The sequence below is a fragment of the Odocoileus virginianus genome, chromosome 7 (assembly GCF_023699985.2).
Source record: "Odocoileus virginianus isolate 20LAN1187 ecotype Illinois chromosome 7, Ovbor_1.2, whole genome shotgun sequence".
Taxonomy (NCBI): Eukaryota; Metazoa; Chordata; class Mammalia; order Artiodactyla; family Cervidae; genus Odocoileus; species Odocoileus virginianus.
This window is the reverse complement of record NC_069680.1, coordinates 62,299,727-62,324,043: the sequence shown is the minus strand read 5'-3', so window position 1 is coordinate 62,324,043 and position 24,317 is coordinate 62,299,727. Positions and strand designations below refer to the sequence as shown.

General features: G+C 38.7%; 1 protein-coding gene and 1 long non-coding RNA gene across 2 annotated transcripts in view; one reads left to right on the top strand and one right to left on the bottom strand.

The window, feature by feature from the left end:
* Positions 1-746: 746 nt before the first annotated feature.
* Positions 747-22,581, bottom strand: LOC139036062 (uncharacterized). The gene is made up of 2 exons (XR_011488782.1): positions 22,315-22,581; positions 747-1,762 (listed from the first exon to the last, which is right to left on the bottom strand). It is a non-coding gene; the product is annotated as an uncharacterized lncRNA (long non-coding RNA).
* Positions 22,582-22,682: 101 nt separating this feature from the next.
* The window catches only part of MICU1 (mitochondrial calcium uptake 1), a 224,997-nt gene continuing 223,362 nt past the window's right edge, over positions 22,683-24,317 (top strand). Inside the window, exon 1 of the mRNA XM_020896445.2 lies at positions 22,683-22,790. The gene's annotated coding sequence lies outside the window, so the exon portion shown is untranslated. The remainder of the gene's footprint in view (positions 22,791-24,317) is intronic.

Sequence of the window (24,317 nt, the reverse complement as noted above, 5' to 3'; positions counted from 1 at the left end):
AGAAGCCAACCTGGAGGGAAAAAAAAAAGCATTGGAAGAGAGCCACACCGTTCATTGGATTGGGAGGAGAACCCTCTATTATGTAAGGTGTGCAGAGTTCCTAACATGTGTCATTTCTTTTATTTTTATGAAATTCTTTTCTGATACATTTTGACTGGTATCCTGGCTGTCCAGCAAATAGATTTCCTGAGCATTTAGATGGAAGCTCAAGCCTAGTGAGTTATGATACAATCATAAAATGTATCATAGTTCCATGACTACCTGTGACCCATGAATCAGTACTGTAACATCTTCTTGGTGTATGTTATGACATGCATTTATACAAGGTGCATTCTTGAAAATATGTCATTAAAATTTCAGTACAATTAATTGCCAGTAAAGGAAGCTTACTATGCTGAAAAATAGGTGAGTTGAGTTCATCGTTATTAAATAACTCTTACATTTGTGAACAAAGAGGTTGAGGTGAGGTAGGGATGCCCTAATGCTTAATTACCTCTGTTCGGGTTCCTCCGAGCATACCAAAGAAGACTCAAATGTAAGGAGTTTATTTAAGAGAGTAAGGCAATGGGGAAGTAAGACAGGAGAAGGAAGACAGTCAATAAGAGGTGAATTATCAAGGCGGTTATTGAGATAATATTAGGTTGGTGCAAACATAATTACAGTTTGGGATAATGAATTTTAAATCATTATAACTAGGCTCAAACACATCTTTAATAATAAAAACAGGAACCATTACAAACAACACATTTTTGCCAATGAGAAATAAGTTTGTTTATTCTTGTACTTTACTATTCACCAACTCTAGGAAAGCATTTGCAGCATCCTGCTGGTTGTGGAAGCATCTTCCCTGCAAAGAGTTGTCAAGATGGCTTGAAGAAGTGGTAATCAGTTGGTGAGAGGTCAGGTGAATATGGTGGATGGCACAAAACTTCGTAGCCCAATTCATTCAACTTTTGAAGCACTGGTTGTGAAATGTATGGTTGGGCATTATCATGGAGAAGAGTTGGGCCCTTTCTGTTGACCAATGTCGGCTACAGGCATTGCAGTTTTCCATGCATCTCATAGATTTGCTGAACATCCTTCTCAGATGAAATGGTTTCACTGGGATTCAGAAAGCTGTAGTGGATCAGATGGGCAGCAGACCACAAAATAGTGACCCTGACCTTTTCTTGGGTGCAAGTTTGGCTTTGGGAAGTGCTTTGGGGCTTCTTCAAGGTCTAACCATTGAACTGGTCATCGCTGGTTGTTGTTTAAAATCCACTTTTCAAAAAAATAAATAAATAAAATAAAATCCGCTTTTCATCGCAAGTCACAATCTGAAAAATGGCTTGTTGTTGTGTAGAATAAGAGAAGATGACACTTCAAAACGACATTTCTTTTGATTTGTGGTCATCTCACAAGGCATCCCCTTACTGAGCTTTTTTCACCTTTTCAATCTGCTTCAAATGCCCAACAACCATAGAATGGTCAATGTCAACTTATTCGGCAACTTCTTGTGTAGTTGTAAGAGGATCAGCTTTGATGATGGCTCTCAATTGGTTGTTGTCAACTTCCAATGGCCGGCCACTGCACTCCTCACCTTCAAGGCTCCCATCTCCTTCGCAAAACTTCTTGAACCATCACTGCACTGTACATGCATTAGCAGTTGCTGGGTCAAATGCATTGTTGATGTTGTAAGTTGCCTCCACTGCTTTATGACCCATTTGAACTCAAATTACAAAATTACTCAAATTTGCTTTGTGTCTAACATCATTTCTCTAGTCTAAAATAAATATAAAATTAACAGCAAGCAATGTCATTAGAAAAAACATAAAGCAAAAAATGAGCATTAAAATGCTGTATAACATAACCACATTTAATTAGAAAGTATTTTAATATCAAACAGCAAATTTCAACAATGCAAAAACTGCACTTACTTTTGCACCAATCTATCAGCTTTCAAATGGGGCTATAGGTTTAATTTTTAAAAACTAATATTTTATATCTTGTGCATCCAAGTTTGTAGAGTAAGATTCACACCCATTTAGTTCACCATCTAGAGTCAATACTGGTTGCTATCATCTAGCTTAGAAAGAAATTAGGTTTTGAAGAGGTTGGAACCTAAGTATAGTATTTTGGACCGAGTGAGCATTTAGTAATATTGAATTGAGAAAGGAATGCATAATAACACATAATGATTCTAATACTAGGCCCATCCCCATGAATCCAAAGTCATTTGAATTGAGATGCCATCCTGGAAAAAAAAGATAGGTGAGGAACTCCATTCCATAAGAATTATTCTAGACACTTTATGATTCTGGATCATATTTCAGAGTCATCTGGTTAAGGTTATCAATCAAATTTATGGCAAAATATTTGACCATGTGTCCTTTCATTTTACTTCAGCCATTTCTTCCAACTTTCTACATTACGAAATACAGCAAACATACACAAAATAGAAATCACCAGGCAGATTTCACTTTATTTGCTTCAGTTTTTTTTCTTAAATCATCAAAAAGCTCTAGATAAGTTAAAACCCAGCCTTTTCATCTCTCTTTTTTCTCATGATAATGACCATCTTCACAATGTATTCTTTCCATGTTTGCTTTTATACTTCTGCCTTATATGTGTCCATTAATAACATAGTGTTATGTGTTTTTAAACTTTAAACAATACTGGCATAATATTTCATCTTACCTTTTGAAATTTACTTTTTTTACACATCATATTTTAGAGATTTATCTATGTTTTTATATTTATGTGGTATAGATTTCTACAGAATGAATAAATCACACTGACTGCATTCTTCTATTAGTAGATATTAGATTTTTTCAAATTTTGCTATTATAAGAAATGCCTCAATACACATGTGCTCAGTTTTTTATAGGGTACCTGCACAGAAATGGCTTGTCTTTTCATGAGGTTTATAATAACTTTTGCAATATGCAAGTTTTACTTAAAAGTTAATCTAATTGGTCTTTAATTGGGATTTACTTTTGTGTATACTGTAAAGTAGGGATCTAATTGTATACTTTTCCATTTTGAAAAACATGAAAAATTTCCACTTTTTCATATTAAATTGAAATATTTCAGATGTTTATCTCTCAGATAAAAACTTCAAAAAACCCACAATGTTATTATCACACCTAACAAATCAAAAGTAATTTCTCAATATTATTTAATCCCTCATCCATGTCCAAATTTCCCCAAATACCTTTTCACAGTTGATTTCATCAAAACAGGATTCAAAATCAACATATTACACTTGGTTGACACATCTCTTAAGTCTATTACAGTTTCTTCTCTTCCATTTTTTTAATACCATTTATTTATTTATTTATGAAATGAGGTCTTTTGTAAAAATCCCCCATTTTGGATTTGGTTGATTGTATCCTTGTGGTATTATTTAATATAGCCATCTATCCATCACATTTCCAATAAACTAGTAATTTCATCTAGATGCTTGATTAGATTCCAGGTCTGATCCTTTTGTCAGGAATACTTTGTAAGTGGTTCTTTGTACTTCCTATTTCCTTACATCAGGAGGAACATAATATTTGCTTATCTAATTGTTTATATTACCATATGTTATTTTTAGAAAAATTTTAGATCTATAGAAAAACTGAGCAAATAGTAGAGTTCCTGTATTTACCTTATCTCCATTCCCACAGCTTTCCCATTACTAATATCTTGTGCTAGTATGGTACATTTGTTACAATTAATAAACTAATATTGATACCTTATTATTAACTAAAGTTCATATTATCTCTCAGGCACTGAAGCCCTTCCATGTCCCTGTTTGTTGTTTGTCAACAATGGTTTTAGTCTCCTAGGCCTTCCCTGAGTTTCAAAGAGAAGACTCAAGCAGTTACTAGAGAAAGGATGAAGGAAAAGCAGTTAAGAAAGTTGGCTTCAGCAATAGTTCAGCAATAGAACAGAGTCTTAGCTCTTCCTCAAGAGATACACATAACAATCTATGCATATCTTTGAGTTATTCTGCAGGAACTAAGACTTCCACACAGGTGGAGGGTGATGACTACATGCTGACCACAAACACAAAGACCCCACACTGGCTGGAAACAGAAGGATGATGATTAAGATTCCCAGAACATCACCCTGTTACCTCACACCAACCAATCAGAAGGAAGTCCATGAGCTGCAATCCTCACCCCAAATGTTGTTTTTAAAAATTCTTCCCTGAAACCCATTTGGGAGTTCAGGTCTATTGCACATTAGCAGCTCCTTCTCCTTGCTTGGCACCCTGCAAATAACCCTGTATTTTCCTTCACCACAACCTGATGTCAGTAAGTTGACTTTGCTGCATGGTAGGCCAGTAGATCCAAAGTTTGTTCAGTAACATTGAAATTTCATAGTTTTCACCAAATGCCCTTTTTCTGTTCTAGGATCCCAACCTGATACCAAGGCTCTCTTAATTTATTTTTTCAAGAACTTTTTAAACATTTTATTTATTTGGCTGTGCTGGGTCTCAACGGCAGCATATGTGATCTAGCTCCCTGACCAGGGATTGAATCTATGCTTCCTGCACTGGGAACAGAGACTCAAAGCCACTATACCACCAGGGGAGTTTCTGTCTTACTTTTAATCATGTTTAATTTTGACTAGTAGACTCAAGTGTTTTCAGGTAGATAGATCCATTATAAAGTTGTCCACTCAACCTTCCTTTTAGTGGTTTTAGCATCTATTGGTTATCATTGCCTAGGTCCATTATTTCATTAGGAGTTGCATAATATAAAATTCTTTAACTTTTTTCTGTAAGTATTAGCTAGAATTCTCCTATAAAGGAGAAGTTCCCCTTCTCAGGTATTTGGTTATTTCTGAAATACTAAACAGTTTATCTTGCATAATCTATAATGGTTCTAAATGTTAATGATTCTAATATACCCATGTGATATGTGTGAGAAATTCCAATTACTTTTAACTCTTAAATTATTTGCACAAAAGTCCAAAGAAAATGTTTTATACTGCTAGTCAAAATCTGTGGCTTTCATGTTCGTCTAATATATGCCATTTATGAAGACTGAACAAAAACATGCTGAAAGGATAATAGTTATGCTGCATAAAATGAAAATGATTACATTTGTTTTGAGCCAAAAAATTCCAGGAACTTAATAGGTATTAACAATTAGTCCTCACAGATATTTTAAAACTTAGTTATAATAAATACTATTCCTAATTAATTTTCATGACGTAGTGACAAATTCCATAATAGATTATAGCTGAGGAACTGAAACCCAGAGAATTAAAGAAAGTGGCCTAAGGGAATTCAGTAATTTAAACATACAGACCTATTAAAGAGAATCAATAATAACAATATAAAAGAATATAACCCCTTTAAATACAAAGGTATGGCATGTCATTTGTTTCACTTCTACCAAATATAATCTATCTGTGTGGATAAATTTTCTAATAATAAAATATGTTAGGTAATATTAGAGCCACTGGAAAAAAAAAACCCTAATAATGAACCACAAAGTATTTCCAATAAAAAGGTGGCCTCTTCACATGCTCCATGATTCATTATCTACTTTATTTTGTTCACAAATATCAATACCACAATTGATTAGAAATTAAGAGGACATGATTCAAATTTTTAAAGTCATGTAAGACAGGGTCCTTGGCTAGTTAATTAAAGGAACTTTTCACATTTTCCACCTCATGAACATATATGTTCCTAAAACTGAGACTGATACTCAGTTGAATACAATACACTCACCCAATTAATGGTAACGACCTGAGGAGGTAATAGCTGAGGGCACAAGAAACTTAGAATGGGTAGTGAAGGAGCTAAATGACAGCCTGAGACTAATTGCAGTTTTGGGAGACTGTAGCTTAGTCCTACTAATATTCCACTTCTAGGTTTCCCCATGGGAAAAGAAGCCCACAGGAACCACGGCGAATCTATTTCCCAAACAAACACAAAGAAATGGATTTGTGCAGAATAAGAGGTAGACTGTGGTAGTCATGGGAGTGCCCACTCAGATTTCCTTTAAGAGACACTGCTGCAGGGAGCACAGCTGATTGACCACTGATACATTTTTTACTCTAATGCTTTTGGGTCAGGCCATGCTTCCCTTAGGCTGTGCTGTGTGTGCTTAGTCGCTCAGTCGTGTCCGACCATTTGTGACACCATGGACTGTAGCCCACCAGGCTTCTCTGTCCATGGGGATTCTCCAGGCAAGAATACTGGAGTGGGTTGCCATTTCCTTCTCCAGGGGATCTTCCCAGCCCAGGGAGCAAACGGAGGTCTCCCACATTGTAGGCAGATTCTTTACCATCTGAGCCACCAGGGAATCCCTTAGGCTATTCCCAGTCAATGGCAGAAAGATATAAGAACATTCCATTCCATTCCTCCACAAAGCAGGATTCCTTTAACTGGTAACTTCAGCTCAGGGATTTCCCCACTGGCCTGGGTGAGATTTTCTCAGAATTGCTCTATGGTTTGAGGTTCTTTCCATCAATCCTTCCTTCTTTCTCTCCTGTCACAGGTGTTAGACCTGCCTCATTCTCCCTGTATGCCCCTTCTCCTTTCCCTTTTGTCTTTCATAAGCATTCCCTCCAATAAATCCCTTACACATCAGATCTCATCTTGGTGTCCGCTTCTTCAAAGATTCAAATCGATACACTTTACCTAAGAATTTAGCCTCCTGGGTTAACCTTACAACTGTTTATAGCAAGTACAAACAATTTCTTGGAAAACTATATAGATCAATAGATTACTTAAGATTAGAATACATAATTTAACTTAGTGTTAATGCAAATTTACATGTAAATCATTGAACTTTTTTTTAAGGTCTTAATTAGCAATCTCCTGGATTTGACCTCAGAAGGCATATCTATCCACTATTTAAGTGCTATTCTTTAGTTTTGGGATGGTGTGATTATGTACAACAGAATTCTTCTCAATTCTCAATTCAAATTCTACTCTCTCACTTGTTCTTAGCTCTTATGGGTGGGTATGAGATATTAAGGACCTGTGTTTCTACATGCTGTTGAGTAAGGCATATAAGCAGAAGTAAAAATAAAAGGTAACAAAGGAAAAGATCAACCTTACTTCCTGGTTTATTCATGTTTTTTCCACCTACCACCAGTAATACTATAGCTTTGGTGTGTTTTTTCATAGTGCAAAGCAAACAAAACTGTAAACAGCAAATCCTGGGCATCCTAAAAGCCAACTGATACTGGACCGAATTCACCTACCTAGTGTCACAAATACCATTCTATACCATGCTGGGCAAGATGCAGAGTCCTTGAGATTATTTGTCTTGATTTCCTAAAAGAATAAATAGTCACTTGGCTTCGGGAAAAAAATCCTATGATATTCATCAAGAAAAATGAAAGGAAAAAAAAAAAGAAAAATGAAAGGAAGTTTGATTTGGGAAAAAAGAAACAGTATAATATTTGGTTGGCTTACTTTTAAGCCCATCACCTTGGAATATATCCAGCACTTAATAAAAAAGCTTTATACTAAATTGTTGACAGTCAATGTCAAACATCAAAATGATATTAAAATTTTGAAATATCAAAAATGATACTTATGTATTATAGCAAAATAGCTCCCTTTACTCCAGAGTGAATATGAATTGTGACTCCAAGTTGATAGAGAAGTAGATGTGACAAAAAATGCAAATACCAGATCTCATTATTTTAAATGTTTTAAGAGATAAAAATTAGGAACTCCCCAGAATATGCTGCTTGAGGTGTGTGTGCAAGTGTTTATTTTCTATTATCTAATGAATGTACTTAAGTGCAAATACTTGTGAAGTACATCTATTCATTCAGTAAATATTTACCAATTTCCCACAATGTGCTAGATACTGTTCTAGCTTTTAGGATATCTGGAGAGCCTTAAAAGTGGTGATGACTCCTTGTTTGGCACAAGAGACAACCTTAGCTCAGCTATTCTTAGAAAGTGATAGCATACTGATTTTGTCTCTTGATGAGGACTTCATGTATTATTAAATCTTGGATTCTGTTGTTTCTTTCATTTCCCTTTCTGTACTATCATGCAAATTATGTCTAGTAAATAGCAATCTAGACACCAATCTACTGAGTGCTTTTTGAAAACCGATACCACCTCTGAAGAAATTCTAGAACAGGGAAACCAGACAGGAGGAAATTATCAAAGAAGCAAATCAAGGGCCTAGAACTAAAGGACACAAGTCCCCTGATAAAGGACCTACTGAGTGGCCAGCAGATTAAATATGAAAAATACACACAACATGATACATCATGCCCTGGGGAAAAAAGAGAAGATCTAAGAACTTTCAGAGAGAAAACATGTGTAAAAGATCAAGAATTAAAATTTCACTGCACTTCTTGAGACCAACACTGGAAGCTGGAAGAGAGTGGTGAAATGTCTCAAAACTTTTCAAGAAAAATTGTTCCTAATCTAGAGTTCTATACCTGGTCATACTATCAGTTAAGCCTACAGCCAGATGAAAGACAATTTTAGACATATAAAATCTCAGAAACTTTGCATTCTTTCTTAGAAAGCTGTCATCAAAAAGAAAAAATAAACTAAGCAAGAGGAAATGCTCATGAAAAAGAGGGAGAAAAACAAGAAAGACAACAAGGATACTGGTACCAGGAGATTTACCATAAGTGAGAGGTGAAGGGGATTCTCAAATTGATAATGAAGGCAAGTTCATGAATGACAGATACAAACAAAACAAACGGTTGAGACAGGTGGATCCAAGATGCACAAAAATAGCTTTTCTGATGAGTTGAAACATACAAAGGAAAAAGATTAATTTACAATAAATATTTATTGAATATTCACTTTGAGTCAAAAACACTATTCTCTTGGAGCTTTCATTCTAGCACAGACAGTAAGATAATAAACATTCTTCTATATTAAAAGGATGTGCTGTGCTTAGTCGCTCAGTTGTGTCTGACTCTTTGCGACCCCATGGACTGTACTCTGCCAGGCTCCTCTGTCCATAGGGATCTTCCAGGCAAGAATATTGGAGTGGGTTGCCATCCCCCTCCTCCAGGAGATCTTCCCAACCCAGGGACTGAACACAGGTCTCCCGCATTGCAGGCAGATTTTTTACCATCTGAGCCCACCAGGAAGTGCAATTAGAAGGTAGTAAATGTTATTTTAAAAAGAAAATGTAAAGCAGGGTAAGGAAAATTAAAATTGTTCTAGTTGGGGAGGGGTGTAGGGTGTGTATAACAATTTAAAATAGGATTATGAGGATAAGCCTCACTGTGAAGTGATACTTCGGTAAGACCCAAGAATTCAATCCTGAAAAGGACTGGAATCAGGGAATTCATAATGTGGCTATCTGGCAGAACTTTGTAGGCAGAGGGAACTTCTAGTGAGGGTGGAGAAACATGAGAGGGAGGGATGCTGGAGCAGCAGTAGGAAATGAAGTCAGAGAGGTACAAGACGGGAGATGAGTCTTGCACAGCCCTGCTGATCACTGTAATACCTGTTTTCTCTCTGAGGGAAATGGAGATCCATTGAGGAAGTGAAATGACTGGCTTATATTTTAAAAGGATAAAGTCTGGCTTCCTGGTGACTCAGACAGTAAAGAATCTGCCTGCAATGTTAAATGTTAATCTTTAACATTAAGAATTCCTACAAATTACTTTTTAAAAATTAGCCCAGTAGGAAAATGTGCAAAGGATAGAAACAGACACTTCAAAGAAAGAAAAGGACAAAAAGAAGTTTGACTTCCTTCAAAAAAAAAAAAAAAGATAGGAAAATTAAAACTATACCAAGACAGCACTGGGCTCCCCAAGTGGCGCTACTGGTAAGGAACTCGCCTGCCAAGGAGGAGACATAATGAGACATGTGTTCAATCTCTGGGTCAGGAATATCCCTGAAGGAGGGCAACCCACTCCAGTATTCTTGCCTGGAGAATCCCATGGATAGAGGTGACTGATGAAATAAAGGCATGTCTATACAATGTAATTCCATCACCTCCACCAGCTTTGTTTGTAGTGATGTTTTCTAAGGCCCAGTTGACTTCCCATTCCAGGATGTCTGGCTCTAGGTGAGTTATCACACCATCGTGATTATCTGGGTGGTGAAGATCTTTTTTGTACAGTCCTTCTGTATATTCTTGCCACCTCTTCTTAATATCTTCTGCTTCTGTTAGGTCCATACCATTTCTGTCCTTTATCGAGTCCATCTGCATGAAATGTTCCCTTGGTATCTCTAATTTTCTTGAAGAGATCTCTAGTCTTACCCATTCTGTTGTTTTCCTCTATTTCTTTGCATTGATCGCTGAGGAAGGCTTTCTTATCTCTCCTTGCTATTCTTTGGAACTTTTCATTCAGATGAGTATATCTTTCCCTTTTTCCTCTGCTGTTTGCTTCTCTTCTTTTCACAGCTATTTGTAAGGCCTCCTCAGGCAGCCATTTTGCTTTTTTGCATTTCTTTTCCATGGGGATGGTCTTGATCCCTGTCTCCTGTACAATGCCATGAACCTCCATCCATAGTTCATCAGGCACTCTATCAGATCTAGTCCCTTAAATCTATTTCTCACTTCCACCGTATAGTCATAAGGGATTTGATTTAGGTCATACCTGAATGGTCTAGTGGTTTTCCCTATTTTCTTCAATTTAAGTCTGAATTTGACAACAAGGAGTTCATGATCTGAGCCCAGTCTGCTCCCAGTCTTGTTTTTGCTGACTGTATAGAGCTTCTCCATCTTTGACTGCAAAGAATATAATCAACCTGATTTCGGTGTTGACCATCTGGTGATGTCCATGTGTAGAGTCTTCTCTTGTGTTGTTGGAAGAGAGTGTTTGCTATGACCAGTGCATTCTCTTGGCAAAACTCTATTAGCCTTCATTCTGTACTCCAAGGCCAAATTTGCCTGTTACTCCAGATGTTGCTTGACTTCCTACTTTTGCATTCCAGTCCCCTATAATGAAAAGGACATCTTTTTTGGGTGTTAGTTCTAAAAGGTCTTATAGGTCTTCATAGAACCATTCAACTTCAGCTTCTTCAGTGTTACTGGTTGGGGCATAGGCTTGGATTACCATGATATTGAATAGTTTGCCTTGGAAATGAACAGAAATCATTCTGTTGTTTTTGAGATTGCATCCAGGTACTGCATTTCAGGCTCTTTTGTTGACCATGATGGCTACTCCATTTCTTCTAAGGGATTCCTGACCACAGTAGTAGATATAATGGTCATCTGAGTTAAATTCACCCATTCCAGTCCATTTTAGCTTGCTGATTCCTAGAATGTCAACGTTCACTCTTGTCATCTCCTGTTTGACCACTTCCAATTTGCCTTGATTCATGGACCTAACATTCCAGGTTCCTATGCAATATGGCTCTTTACAATATCGGGCCTTGCTTCCATCACCAGTCACATACACAACTGGGTATTGTCTTTGCTTTGGCTCCATCCCTTCATTCTTTCTGGAGTTATTTCTCCACTGATCTCCAGTAGCATACTGGGCACCTACCGACCTGGGGAGCTATTTCAAATCCTGAAAGATGATGCTGTGAAAGTGCTGCACTCAATATGCCAGCAAATTTGGAAAACTCAGCAGTGGCCACAGGACTGGAAAAGGTCAGTTTTCATTCCAATCCCAAAGAAAGGCAATGCCAAAGAATGCTCAAACTACCACACAATTGCTCTCATCTCACATGCTAGTAAAGTAATGCTCAAAATTCTCCAAGCCAGGCTTCAGCAATACATGAACCGTGAATTTCCAGATGTTCAAGCTGGTTTTAGAAAAGACAGAGGAACCAGAGATCAAATTGCCAACATCTGCTGGATCATCGAAAAAGCAAGAGAGTTCCAGAAAAACATCTATTTCTGCTTTATCGACTATGCCAAAGCCTTTGACTGTGTGGATCACGACAAACTGTGGAAAATTCTTAAAGAGATGGGAATACCGGAAGATCTGACCTACCTCTTGAGAAACCTGTATGCAGATCAGGAAGCAACAGTTATTACTGAACATGGAACAACAGACTGGTTCCAAATAGGAAAAGGAGTACGTCAAGGCTGCATATTGTCACCCTGCTTATTTAACTTATATGCAGAGTACATCATGAGAAATGCTGGGCTGGATGAAGCACAATCTGGAATCAAGATTGCAGGAAGAAATATCAATAACCTCAGATATGCAGATGACACCACCCTTATGGCAGAAAGTGAAGAGGAACTAAAGAGCCTCTTGATGAAAGTGAAAGAGGAGAGTGAAAAAGTTGGCTTAAAGCTCAACATTCAGGAAACTAAGATCATGGCATCTGGTCCCATCACTTCATGGGAAATAGATGGGGAAACAGTGGAAACTGGCTGACTTTATTTTTCTGGGCTCTAAAATCACTGCAGATGGTGATTGCAGCCATGAAATTAAAAGATGCTTACTCCTTGGAAGGAAAGTTATGACCAACCTAGATAGCATATTAAAAAGCAGACATTACTTTGCCAACAAAGGCCCATCTAGTCAAGGCTATGGTTTTTCCAGTGGTCATGTATGGATTGAGAGTTGGACTCTGAAGAAAGCTGAGTGCCAAAGAATTGATGCTTTTGAACTGTGGTGTTGGAGAAGACTCTTGAGAGTCCCTTGGACTGCAAGGAGATCCAACCAGTCCATCCTAAAGGAGATCAGTCCTGGGCGTTCACTGGAAGGACTGATGCTGAAGCTGAAATTCCAATACTTTGGCCATCTCATGCGAAGAGTTGACTCATTTGAAAAGACTCTGATGCTGGGAGGGATTGGGGGCAGGAGGAGAAGGGGAACAACAGAGGACGAGATGGTTGGATGGCATCAGTGACTCAATGGACAAGAGTTTGAGTAAACTCCAGGAGTTGGTGATGGACAGGGAGGCCTGGCATGCTGCGGTTCATGGGGTCACAAAGAGTCGGACAGAACTGAGCGACTGAACTGAACTGAACTATACAATGTAATATGACATAGCTATATCAAATCGAGGAATCCCTTTATATAATGATATAAAAAGATCTTCTGTGTGTGTGTGTGTGTGCGCGCGCGTGTGTGCATGTATCTGTATATGAATAAAGGAAGTATAAAAACCAATGTCATTTGTTGCCCATGAGTAGATTTGGGTATCTCAGGGACAGGTAGAAGGGGAATATTCATGTTGTATACCATTGTACTTTCTGAATTTTAAGCCATGTGAATGTGTTACATAATGATTAGAAGCAATTTTTTGCTAGTTAAATTATTTGACTGTTACACTACTTGTAAAAAAAAAACTATATATGCACAGCTTTGATAAACTAACAATTAAATTAAAAAGAATTTTTGTAGCCCTGACATTTAGCATGTGGAATCCTAATACCCTGACTAGGAATTGAACCTACACTCTCTGAAGTGGAAGTGTGGAGTCTTAACCACCAGACTGCCAGGGAAGTCCCTAAAAATTAAATTTAAAAAAGATCTATGTGTTAAATAAGAAATAAAAGGACAAATTGTGCAAAATGATTACCAATTTTTAAAACATTGTATACACATACAGATAGATACATTGACAGAAGCATGGAAAAAAGTCTAGAAGGACACAAAATCATAAAAGTTGTTATCTTTGTGGGTAACATTAGAGACAACCCATTGTGTATTGAGAACCCACTTCTCAATTCAAACAATTGAATTCAAACAATTGAATTGAGAACACTTTCAAGTTGAGAACAATTCAAACAATTGAGAAGTGTATGAGATAAAAAGTAAGGCATGCATTTTATCTCATACATTTTTCAACTGCTTGAATTTGAGGGCATGCATACATTTGTAATTAGAAAGTAATGTTTAAGAATTATGAGACACCCAGCTGGGGGGTGAGGGCTGGGGTTGCTCTCAGGTCTGGACCTTTTCCAGTCCTGTGTCTGGGAGCAGAGGCCCTCCAGGCAAGGCTGGTCCTCAGGACCCTCCCACATGGCCCTTTGTGGAAGTTGGTGACACCCTGTGAGCCTAGCCATGGGCAAAATAAAGAGTTGGAGTGGCTCCCATCCATCAAAAAAAATTCAAATTTGAATTTAGAAAATTAGAAATTAGAATTAGAATTAGAAAATTAGAATTAGAAAAAAGGAAAAAACCCTCCAACTTGACAATCATTTAGAGGAAACTTGATGATGCTTATAAGAAGTAGAAAAATTAATTTTCTAAAATAATTTTAGGAAGACTGGAATGTGTGCTAATTTCCCACCTTGTTTAAACTTAATTCATCTAAACAGTTGTCTCAGTTAATTTCTTAAAATATGTAGAATCAAACTTTAGTTGAAAATATAAAAAGTTCCTGCAACTGGGATTAGGAATTGTTTTAGAGGGGCTGGGATGTCGCTGTGCCAGAAGATGTATCTAGGTCTGAACTTCCGGGGACCCTCTGACTTGCTCTTAACATTAAAGATTGCTGTTGTTGTTTAGTCGCTAAGGAGTGTCCAGCTCTTCGATCCCATGGACTGTAGCCCACCAGGCTCCTCCTATTCATGGGATTTCCCAGGCAAGAATACTGGAGTGGGTTCTCACTGCCATCTCCAGGGGATCTTACTGACCAGGGATTGAACCCACGTTTCCTGCACTGCCAGGTGAGATCTTTACCAGTAAGCCACCAGGGAAGCCCAGCGTTAGAAATATCTAGTCCTTAAAGGTACTCGTTGAGAAATCATATTGTATCGAGCTTGGGAAAAGCAAAGGTCATGCTCTTCAACCTATTTTTCTGTATTCCCTGTCTTAAAATGGAATGATACAGAGATTACCATGGCTCTCCATAAAGATGCCATGAAAATTCATGAAGAGGTTCATATTTTTAAGAAAATTTTTCTTTTTTTGGCTTTTTACTTTATCTGTATCAAACCATTATGCTGCACACCTTAAACTTATACAATGATGTATGTCAATTATATCTCAATAAAATTGGGGGGTGGAATTCTTATAGTAACTCATGAAAGAGACAAAAGTGGCCTGAAGAAACTCAGTTAGTTGGGGTGGAGAAGAGGGTGCATTTTTTGATAAGCATTTGATTTTAAATTATCTTCTAGATAAAGTGCTCATTTGCCCAAAGATATAATGAAGATGACTTGTGTGAACAGATAGATAATGGTACTATCGACTGAAATATCAAATGAGAGAGCAGGAGGAGGTATTTGAAGTAAGATGATGAAGTTTGTTTTGCATATAATGAGATTGGCTGAGACCAGCCATGGGGCCATTGTCTGAAGCGGACAAAGTCTCTCATGTGTGACAGAAGGAACAGGTCTGGAGTTGGAAGGTCACTGGAGGCTCAAGTCTAAACTTCGGTGGTTGAGTGATCCTGAACATAATCTCTGTCACTGCATTTACTATGGCATTTTGCAAGTCCCCTTGACTACATTTGTCTTTTTCCCTAGCATTGTGCTGTCAAATACTGTCATTTAACCACATGTGGCTACTTAACTCTTGAAATGTGGCCAATCCAAATTGAGATGTGTGGGGAAGGGGGGAGGGATAAATTAGGAGTTTGGGATTAACATAACACACACTACTATATACAAAATAGATAAACAAGAAGAACCAACTATATAGCACAGGAAGTTATACTCAATATTTTGTAATAATCTATAATGGATAAAAATCTGAAAAAAAGAATATATATCTGTATGTATAACTGAATCACTTTGCTGTACACCTGAAACTAAAACAACATTGTAAGTCAACTATACTTCAACTTTTAAAAAAATCCATGGGGAATTCCCTAGCAGTCTATTGGTTAGAACTTGACACTTTTAGTGCCATGACCTGGGGTTCAATCTTTGGTCAGGGAACTAAGATTCCCACAGGCCAAGCAGTGAGGCAAAAAAAAAAAAGTCCAAATTGAGATGTGCTGTAAATATAAAATACACATTGATTTTGTAGATTGTTATCCAACATAAAAACCTAAGATATCTCGTTAATAATATTTTACATCAGTTAATTGTTGAAGTGATATTTTGGATATGTTGGGCTCAATTAAAAATATATCATTCAAAATTTTTTTAAAGAGGGAATTGCTTTTTGCCTTTCATCAAGTCAGTTGCTTTCCTTCTTTTGATAGTATATAATTAACTAAAATTATAAAAGATAACTACCACCTGACTAGTAATAATAGTAGAAATAAAATAACTAAACAAAGATTCATGATGAATGAACCCATTCTAGCCCATTTTGGGATGAAGCCTAAGAGAGACAAAGTGGAGAACCCTTAAAGTTTTTTTTTTTTTTAACTTATAGAAAATTGCAAGAATAGGACAGAGAATTTCTGAATATTATTCAAGTTCAACAACTTTTTTTGCCACATTTGCATTCTGTCTGTAGATATTTTGATTTATTTTTTGAACCATTTGAGAATAGATTGCATGCATTATGCTTCCTTATCTCTTCATACCTCAGTGTGTTTTTTTACTATGAAAAATAACTTATTTTATATAATCAACACACAATTATCAAATGTGGGAGCTACTTCTAATCTGTGGTCCATATTCCAACTTTGTCAACTGTTTCAATTAATCTTTAATAGTATTTCCCCTGCTCTGGTACAAGTTCCAGTTTAGATCATGTGTTGACTTTAGTTGTTAAGTCTCCTTGTGTTTGCATGCTAAGTCACTTCAATTGTGTCTGACTCTTCTCAACACTAAGGACTGTAGCCCACCAGGCTCTTCTGTCCAAGGGATTCTCTAGGCAAGAATACTGGAGTTGGTTGCCATGCTCTCCTTCAGAGATCTTCGTGACCCAGGGATTGAACCCACATCTCTTTACATCTCCTGTATTGGCAGGGGAGTTCTTAACCAGGGAAGTCACATCAAGTCTCTTTAGTCCCTTTTACTAAATAGTTCCTCAACATTTTTTTCTGGGAGGGAGTTCTTTCATGACAGTTATTTAAGAGAATGTTCTTTAATATGGGTTTGGTTGACATTTCCTCACAATTAGATTCATGTGACATTATGTCCTTCTTAGAGTATCTCACCTGGAGGCATACGGTCACTGATTAAAGTGTTGCCTAGTTTTTCCACTGTATAGTTACTTTTCCCCTTTCTGTTACCTAAACACAAGTCAATATGCCTGGTGCACAGTGAGGCCAAACAAAACCAAAATGTCGGTGTTTGGAACACAGAAAGGTTTATTGAAAGCCATGGAAAGAGATGAGTGGCTCATACCTTAAAAACCCCAAACTCCCCCAAAACTCGCAGGAAAGCTCTTTTCTAGGAAAAATGGGGAAGGGGCGTGGTTAGTTGTTGCAAATTTCTTGGTGTCAGATCCCGTGTTCTTGGTGTCCAGTCATGGTCAGGTACTGATGTTTCTGTAAACCTGCACCAAACAGGTGGTGCTAGTGGTAAAGAACCCGCTTGCCAATGCAGGAGACATAAGAGATGCAGGTTTGATCCCTGGGTCGGGAAGATCCCCTGGAGGAAGGCAATAGGAACCCACTCCAGTATTCTTGCCCAGGAAATCCTATGGAAAGAGGAGCCTGGAGGGTTACAGTCCATGGGGTCGCAAAGAGCTGGACACAACTGAAGCGACTTAGCATGCATCACCAAACAAACGTTATTCTCTGTTCTGACAAGAAAGGGCCAGATCCTGAGGCACAAACTGTCACCCCCTGAGGTCAGGTCCTGGCTAAGAAGGGGCAGCTCTCAGTTGGTGGCTGTTATCACTGGGGAGCCAGGCATTTAGGACTCAGCTGGCCCTCAGCCTCCTCAGGCTGCCCACACGGCAGAGGCAGAACCCACAGACTATACCCCAGGCAGACAGACAATGCCATTACTTCACAGAGGCAGGATTGGGGAGAGGTTAACTGCTGCCTCAAGGCCTGGGCCTGGCCCAGTGGGCAGCCTTGGCGAGGGCTGGGGAGCTCTGCAGGACACATCCCCTTAGCCTGTTCCCTGGGCCCTGCAGCTTACCCACTGGCCAGAGGCCAGGTGAGCCTGAGAGTCCCAGTGAGAAGGCCAGGATCCACTCTTAACCTCATTCTTGGCCTGATAACTGCCATTCCACTGACCATTAGCTGAATGGGCCACTACCGGTCACTTACTGACAGTTGGTCCTTGGGGGAGAGGCCCATTGTAGTGGCAACCAACGGCTGAGCAGCACTACTAACAGTTGCTCACTTGAGGGAGCAGTCCCCCGTGGTGCCGATCAGTGATTGAATAGGACCTGTAACCACCACTCTAACCACCCTGTGTCAGCGGTTTTGGGGTAACCATTGCCTGGTAATGGGTTGTGTGGTAATGGTGTCCAACGACGGCCACATGCTAAGGGTTGGGCCTGCCCCACTCTATTATACTTCTAAAAAAATTGACAATCCATGAAGAAATACTTTGAAGATTTGAAAAAAATACTGCTTCTCATCAAACTTTCCCCCTAGGTTTAGAATCCATTGGTGATGTTTTCCAAACCAATCTTTTCTATGATAGCTGCAAAATGATGATTTTCCAACTGCACCATCTATCAGTGGGAAAGCTCTGTGGATAACAGCTCTTCCTTTTCCCCTCTCTTTCTCTCATTAGAATACATGAATAAATACATGAATAAATTCTGATTTTATTCAGTGGATCATAATTCATTACTGTTCTTATTTTGATACTCTAGTTATCCCACATTTGCCCAATGAGAGGCCCTTCAAGCAGGCTGCTATTGACATGCCCCCATTTATTTTTTGAGCACTTATTTCTGACACAACAGGATGTTCCAGATCATCTTGTACCTTCCTGTGATAGCCCTGAAATCAGCCATTTGTTCAAGAAGCTTTGATTCCTTTTCATGGGGGAAAATATTTAGAAATCAAGATCTGTGCAGGGAGTCTTTAATTTTGAAGTTAATCATAAGATTTAAGAGAAATATATATATCAACTTTTTAAAATCATATTTATGGCCGAGTTAGCTATTTCTTTTCTCCCTCTTTGTGGTAAGAAAGAAGGAAATATTAAGCTTGTTTTTAAAATTTTGTCTTATTTACTCCAATATAATTCTGGCTACAATACTGGCAAAGAACACTGACTGCAACAGAAACTATGGATCATAAGTCTCCCAATAGCTCCTCAAACATAACATATCCTCAAAAGAAAACTATGAAGAAAAACTATATAGGTTTTGAAATACTATAAGCTAATCTGTGGAATCCTAAAGATAAGTATAATGGAACATGGGGCATTTCACTGAATTCATTTTAAAGGAATTTAATCGAAGCTCTATAAAACAACACTTTGTCATCAGATTCTTGTTGCAAAAGATGTTTTGCTTCTTACAGTGGTGTCATGTGATGCAAACTGCTATGGTAACATCTCACATTATTATTTTTATGTGATAAAGGCAGACAAACTATACAATGTTTGAAATAAGTATGTCAATTTCTATTTTAACTGAATGAAAAATATTTACTCTGTCTCTTGATAACAAGGTCTTCAAATGATAATACACTTTTGAAATATTGAAGATGAAATAAAGAGATCATATTTTATGTGTCACATTACTAGCGACAGGCTTTCCAGGTGGCTCAGTGGTAAAGAATCCACCTGCCAAGGCAGGAGACATAGAGACACGGGTTCCATCCTTGGATAGGGAAGATCCCCTGGAGGAGGGCCTGGCAACCCACTCCAGTATTCTTGCCCGGAAAATCCCATGGACAGAGAAGCCTGGCAGACTACAGTCCAGAGGGTTGCAAAAGAGTCAAACAAGACTGAGCACAGTACTAGGGACAAAGACCAAGTCCATTTTTTGTGCAAGTACTTTGTATTCATTTCCAGACCCATGATTATATGGAAACACTTGGGTCACTTTAAAAAAATCCAAATTCTTGAGCGTCATCCTGATTCACTTTAACATCATATCTCTTAAGCCAGGAATATGTATTTTTAAAATTTCCCCAAATAATTCTGAGACAGTTGATCACCAAACTCATTTGGGAACCACTGAATGTGGCAAAAATATATTTATACCAGGGTTTAAGTCTTATTATATATATATAAGTTGCCCAAGGACAGGAACTGTGCTTGTAAAATTTTATAAGCCCAGCACCTATTATGAACCTTGCATGTTGCAGACATTCAATATATATTTACGAAAAGAATTTTAACTTCAAACTTTATTTGAGCCTTAATATTAATTTGTGCAGTGACTATAAACCTATTTTAGTGGTATTATATATCATGTGATAGGAACCACCTTGGATAGCAGGCAGGTAGAAAGACATTATTGGATTGGTGTACCAGTTTCTAATGCAGAATACAGCTGTGTTCAGTTATGACCCTGAATTTCAATAACTTAATCTGTGCTCCTGAAAATGGAGAAAGAGTACTCACATTTATAAGTCTGGTCTAGTTTGTAAATTGTCTGTATTGTCTCTTCTGTATTGTCCCTCTTTCCACTAAATGTTCTGCTTGATGATAGGTTTTTTGTTGTTGTTTGTTTTTTAAATTAGCTGACATTTGTATGGCTTAAACCAGACTTCTCAAAGTATGGTTCATGGACTCCCGGGGGTTCCCTGAGCCCTTTCTAGTGATCTGTGAGGGCAAGAGTTTTTTCCAAATAATAATAAGCTGTATTTGGCTTTATCACTTTCATTCTCAGAGTGTACAGTGGAGCTTTCCAGTGGCTATTTGATGACTGACATGGAAACAGATTAGGCTTCACTGGTAGCTCAGGTGGTAAAGAATCCACCTGCAATGCGGGAGACCTGGGTTCCATCCCTGGGTTGGGAAGATCCCCTGGAAGAGGGCATGGCAACCCACTCCAGTATTCTTGTCTGGAGAATCCCCATGGACAGTGGAGTCTGGCAGGCTACAGCCCATGGGGTTGCAAAGAGTCAGACACGACTGATCGACTAAGTGTGTACAGACACACACATGGAAACAGATTAAAGAAGAAAAGATATGAGAATGATCTTATTTCTACAAACCACACATTAAAAAATTAACAAAAATGTAAAACCATGATGCACTAAAATATATATAGTTATTTTAAAATATCTATTTATACCAACATACAATGTGCTCTTTTTCAATGACTAAAGAATTAAAATTTTCAAGTTTTAATTTCTAAAACATGACAAGTATTTATAGCTATAACACATAAAAGTTGTTGGAGTTCTCAATAATTTTTAAGAGTGTAAAGGGGTCCTGAAACTAAAAAGTTTAAGATCAGTGACTTATGTTTTTACATGACACTTAATAATTAGCTGAACAGGTCATTTAGTTTTATATAGACAAATTTAGACTTTTTTTTTTTTTTCCTGGCTGGGCCACATGGCACGTTGAATCCTAGTTCCCCTACTAGGGAATGACCCTCGCTCCCGCAGGAAGACTGGAAGCTGGGAGTCTTAACCATTGGACAGCCAAGGAAGTCCCTAGACAAATTTTGACTAAAACCAGGATTGAATTTTACCAATTCTTAATAATTGATCTTTGGCCAACATTTATGTAAAAAACTTTCTTCTTATTCTGAGAAACACTTGACCGAGCTACCAGTTAAGATTCCATGAGCCTCCAAAGTGTTTTTTGATAGTAACCTATGACACAACTTGAAATGCCCATCTTCAGCCTGAATGGATGGGCTGCCTGAGAAGGATACCATGCTAAGTGCCTACTAGTAAACGGGGAAGGATGTCTTTATTAGATTCTTTCATTTAACAGATAATAGGCTCTAAATAGAAAGAAATACAGAAAAGGCATTTTGATAGCTAAGAAGCAAATCAGCCAAAATTCCTAACTCCTGTGGCAAGCAGATCCAGAGCACAGCAGATTGAAGAAAACTGCTTAAGACGTCCTTGGTGATCTTTAGATTAGGTCTGTGCCAGCTCTAGCATTTGCTCATTACCTCGGGGTCTTAGCCTGCCAATGAATAAAAAGTTTTCATCAGCAGGATGGTTGTAAACAAACATTGGGTTGCCTGTAAAGTGAGAGCGCAGTGCTGTGAACACAATAATTTGTCGTTCTTACGGTAGCGCGGAGGGACAGTCCTCTGAGAAGAAATGCAGAAAATAGTTGTTCTACTTACTTCACCCAGTTCAATGATATTAATAGTTCTATTTGTTGTAACTTTTTCTACAGCTTTAAGGAAATTTTTGAAGAAACTTTTCTTTAAAACTTCTCTCACATCATAATCAAAATACTGTCATTCTGTTTCCACAGCAGAAGAGGGGACCCCTCTCCATCCTCAATTCTGATAGGAACATCATGCTACTAGTAGATTAGTGATGAAACTCTTCAATAACATTAGTTTGCAAAGAGAACACTTAAAAAAATCTAAGAGTAAAGGAAGCGGTGAGGAGGTTTCTTAAGTTGAAAAAAAAACTTCAAAACCAGGAAATAGGAAAATTTTATCAGACACCTAAATCTAAATGCAGCTCGAAAATAACAATTTCCAACTTACTGTGGTCCAATTCTTTTTTCACTGACTCCTTTTTGCTTAGCCAACACGAAAAAGGGTACCAACAAGGCGGAAACAGGCACAATAAATCTCTTTTTTAACAGATTCCTATACTCCTTGTGTGTCGGGGAGTGAGGGCGATAGAGGTACAATGCGCAGAGAAAAAACCAGAGAGCGTCTCGGTGACAGCCTACCTTCGCTCCTAAATACTGAGGGGGGCGGAGCCGAGGCTAGGGCGGGGCCCGAGGCCGGGGCGGGGTCCGGGCGGGGCGGGTTGCTTCTGGGCCTCTCCCCACCCCTTTTCCTCCGTGCTCCTCCCACACGTATTTCACCACGATCCCGAAAGGCCCAGCGGCTAGGAGAGTCACGTGAGAGTGGGTGGTGGAAGTGGAGGCTTGTCTTGGCTGTTTCTTCGTCTCTATGGTTTTCAGAGGTGGGCGGCTTTGACGGAGAACCAGCTGCAGCTCAGGCGTGGACGGGTGAGTCCTGGGACTGTGAAGGTTTGAGGACAGAGCCTTTCAGGGAAGACGAAAGGAAGGGGGATGCGAAACAGCTTTAGACACCAGACCTCTGGGGCCAGCCGTTTGTCTGCTCTGGGGTCAGGCGACTTCTCTGGTCGAGCGGGACAGCTGTCTCCCGCTGTTGTGTCCAGACTGGGGCTTGAGACCAGTCCTTAGTCCTGCCTGCTTCGCTTCCTCAGCTTTTCTTCACTTCACCCAGTCCCTTCTGCCTGTCCCGGGAGAACTTCTACTTCCGAGTTCCCAGCGGCAGGGTTCACTTGAGCGCCGACGTCCCTCTTCTCACAGGCGACCAGGGACCATCTTGGGCATCTGGGGATGTGGTTGGAAGTGGGTGGGGAGTTTATAGCTAGGTCTCTGATGAGGGGAAGTTTTAATCACTGAAATGAAAAAAGTGGAACTATAAATGGGGGACCTGAAGAGACAGAACAAAGTACAGGTTTCCTGGACCGTTCAGTTTTTATTTTCCCAGTGTCTTACCCATTCTCTCTCAAATTTCCTTCTCACTATCCTATCCTGGCCCACGATACGATGTTTTGAGAATGAGCCGGGCGTTATTGACTCAGTGTAAAAATGTTGGAAGAAGAGTTTAAACCGAACTATTTTTTAAGTTCCTACCTGTGTAGTAATATGGTTTCTTTATCTTCTCTTTCAGATGTCTAAAAAAAAAAAAGTATTGTGGATATTTGCAAGTATATGTAGAATAACCATTTTATAGTTAGGACTAGAGTAAAATAATTTATTCTCTTTGTGGTACTTGGAAAGACATATTTACTTTCTGTTTTATAAGTAGATGTGTCTGAATTTGGGGGCAGTTTCTTGGGTATACCTTTGTTTACCTTTATTTTATTTAGGTAAAATATTCCTTTGAGTCACAGGTGCACGTGATCTATCTAGCAGGAGAAAGGAATGAAACAGCTTGGGGTTGATAGCTGTTGGAGAGTTTAGGTTTGAACGATATGACAAATTAATAAAATGTCAGCATCTTGAGACATGTTGACCGTCCCATTATCTTCTTGGCGTTGCCTAAGGTATTGAGCTTCTTAAATATTGCCTCATCCTAAAAACTTTTTAGAACTCACTCACTTGTTTGTGAGAACGTGGCTCTGGCTTCCAGCTGCTCTGTGTCCTTTTAGTAGCTCAGTTGTGTGGACTCTTTGAGACCCCAGGGACTGTAGCTCACCAGGCTCTTTTGTCCATAGGATTTTCCAGGCAAGATTACTGGAGGGAGTTGCCATTTTCTTCTCCAGGGGATCTTCCAGACCCAGGTGTCTAACCTGTGTCTCCTGCATTGCTGGCGGATTCTTTACCGCTGAACCACATAGGAAGACCTCAGTGACCTTATTGAAGGTTATAAGACACAAGTAATGCTAACAAAAAGTAAAGATTCAGGTGTTGGTTGGGTACCTGGGGAGAAAAGGAAAATGACAGAAACTAATATGAGCAAGAGAACAAAAGAGTGTATTGCTATCTTCGTTTATAATCTAG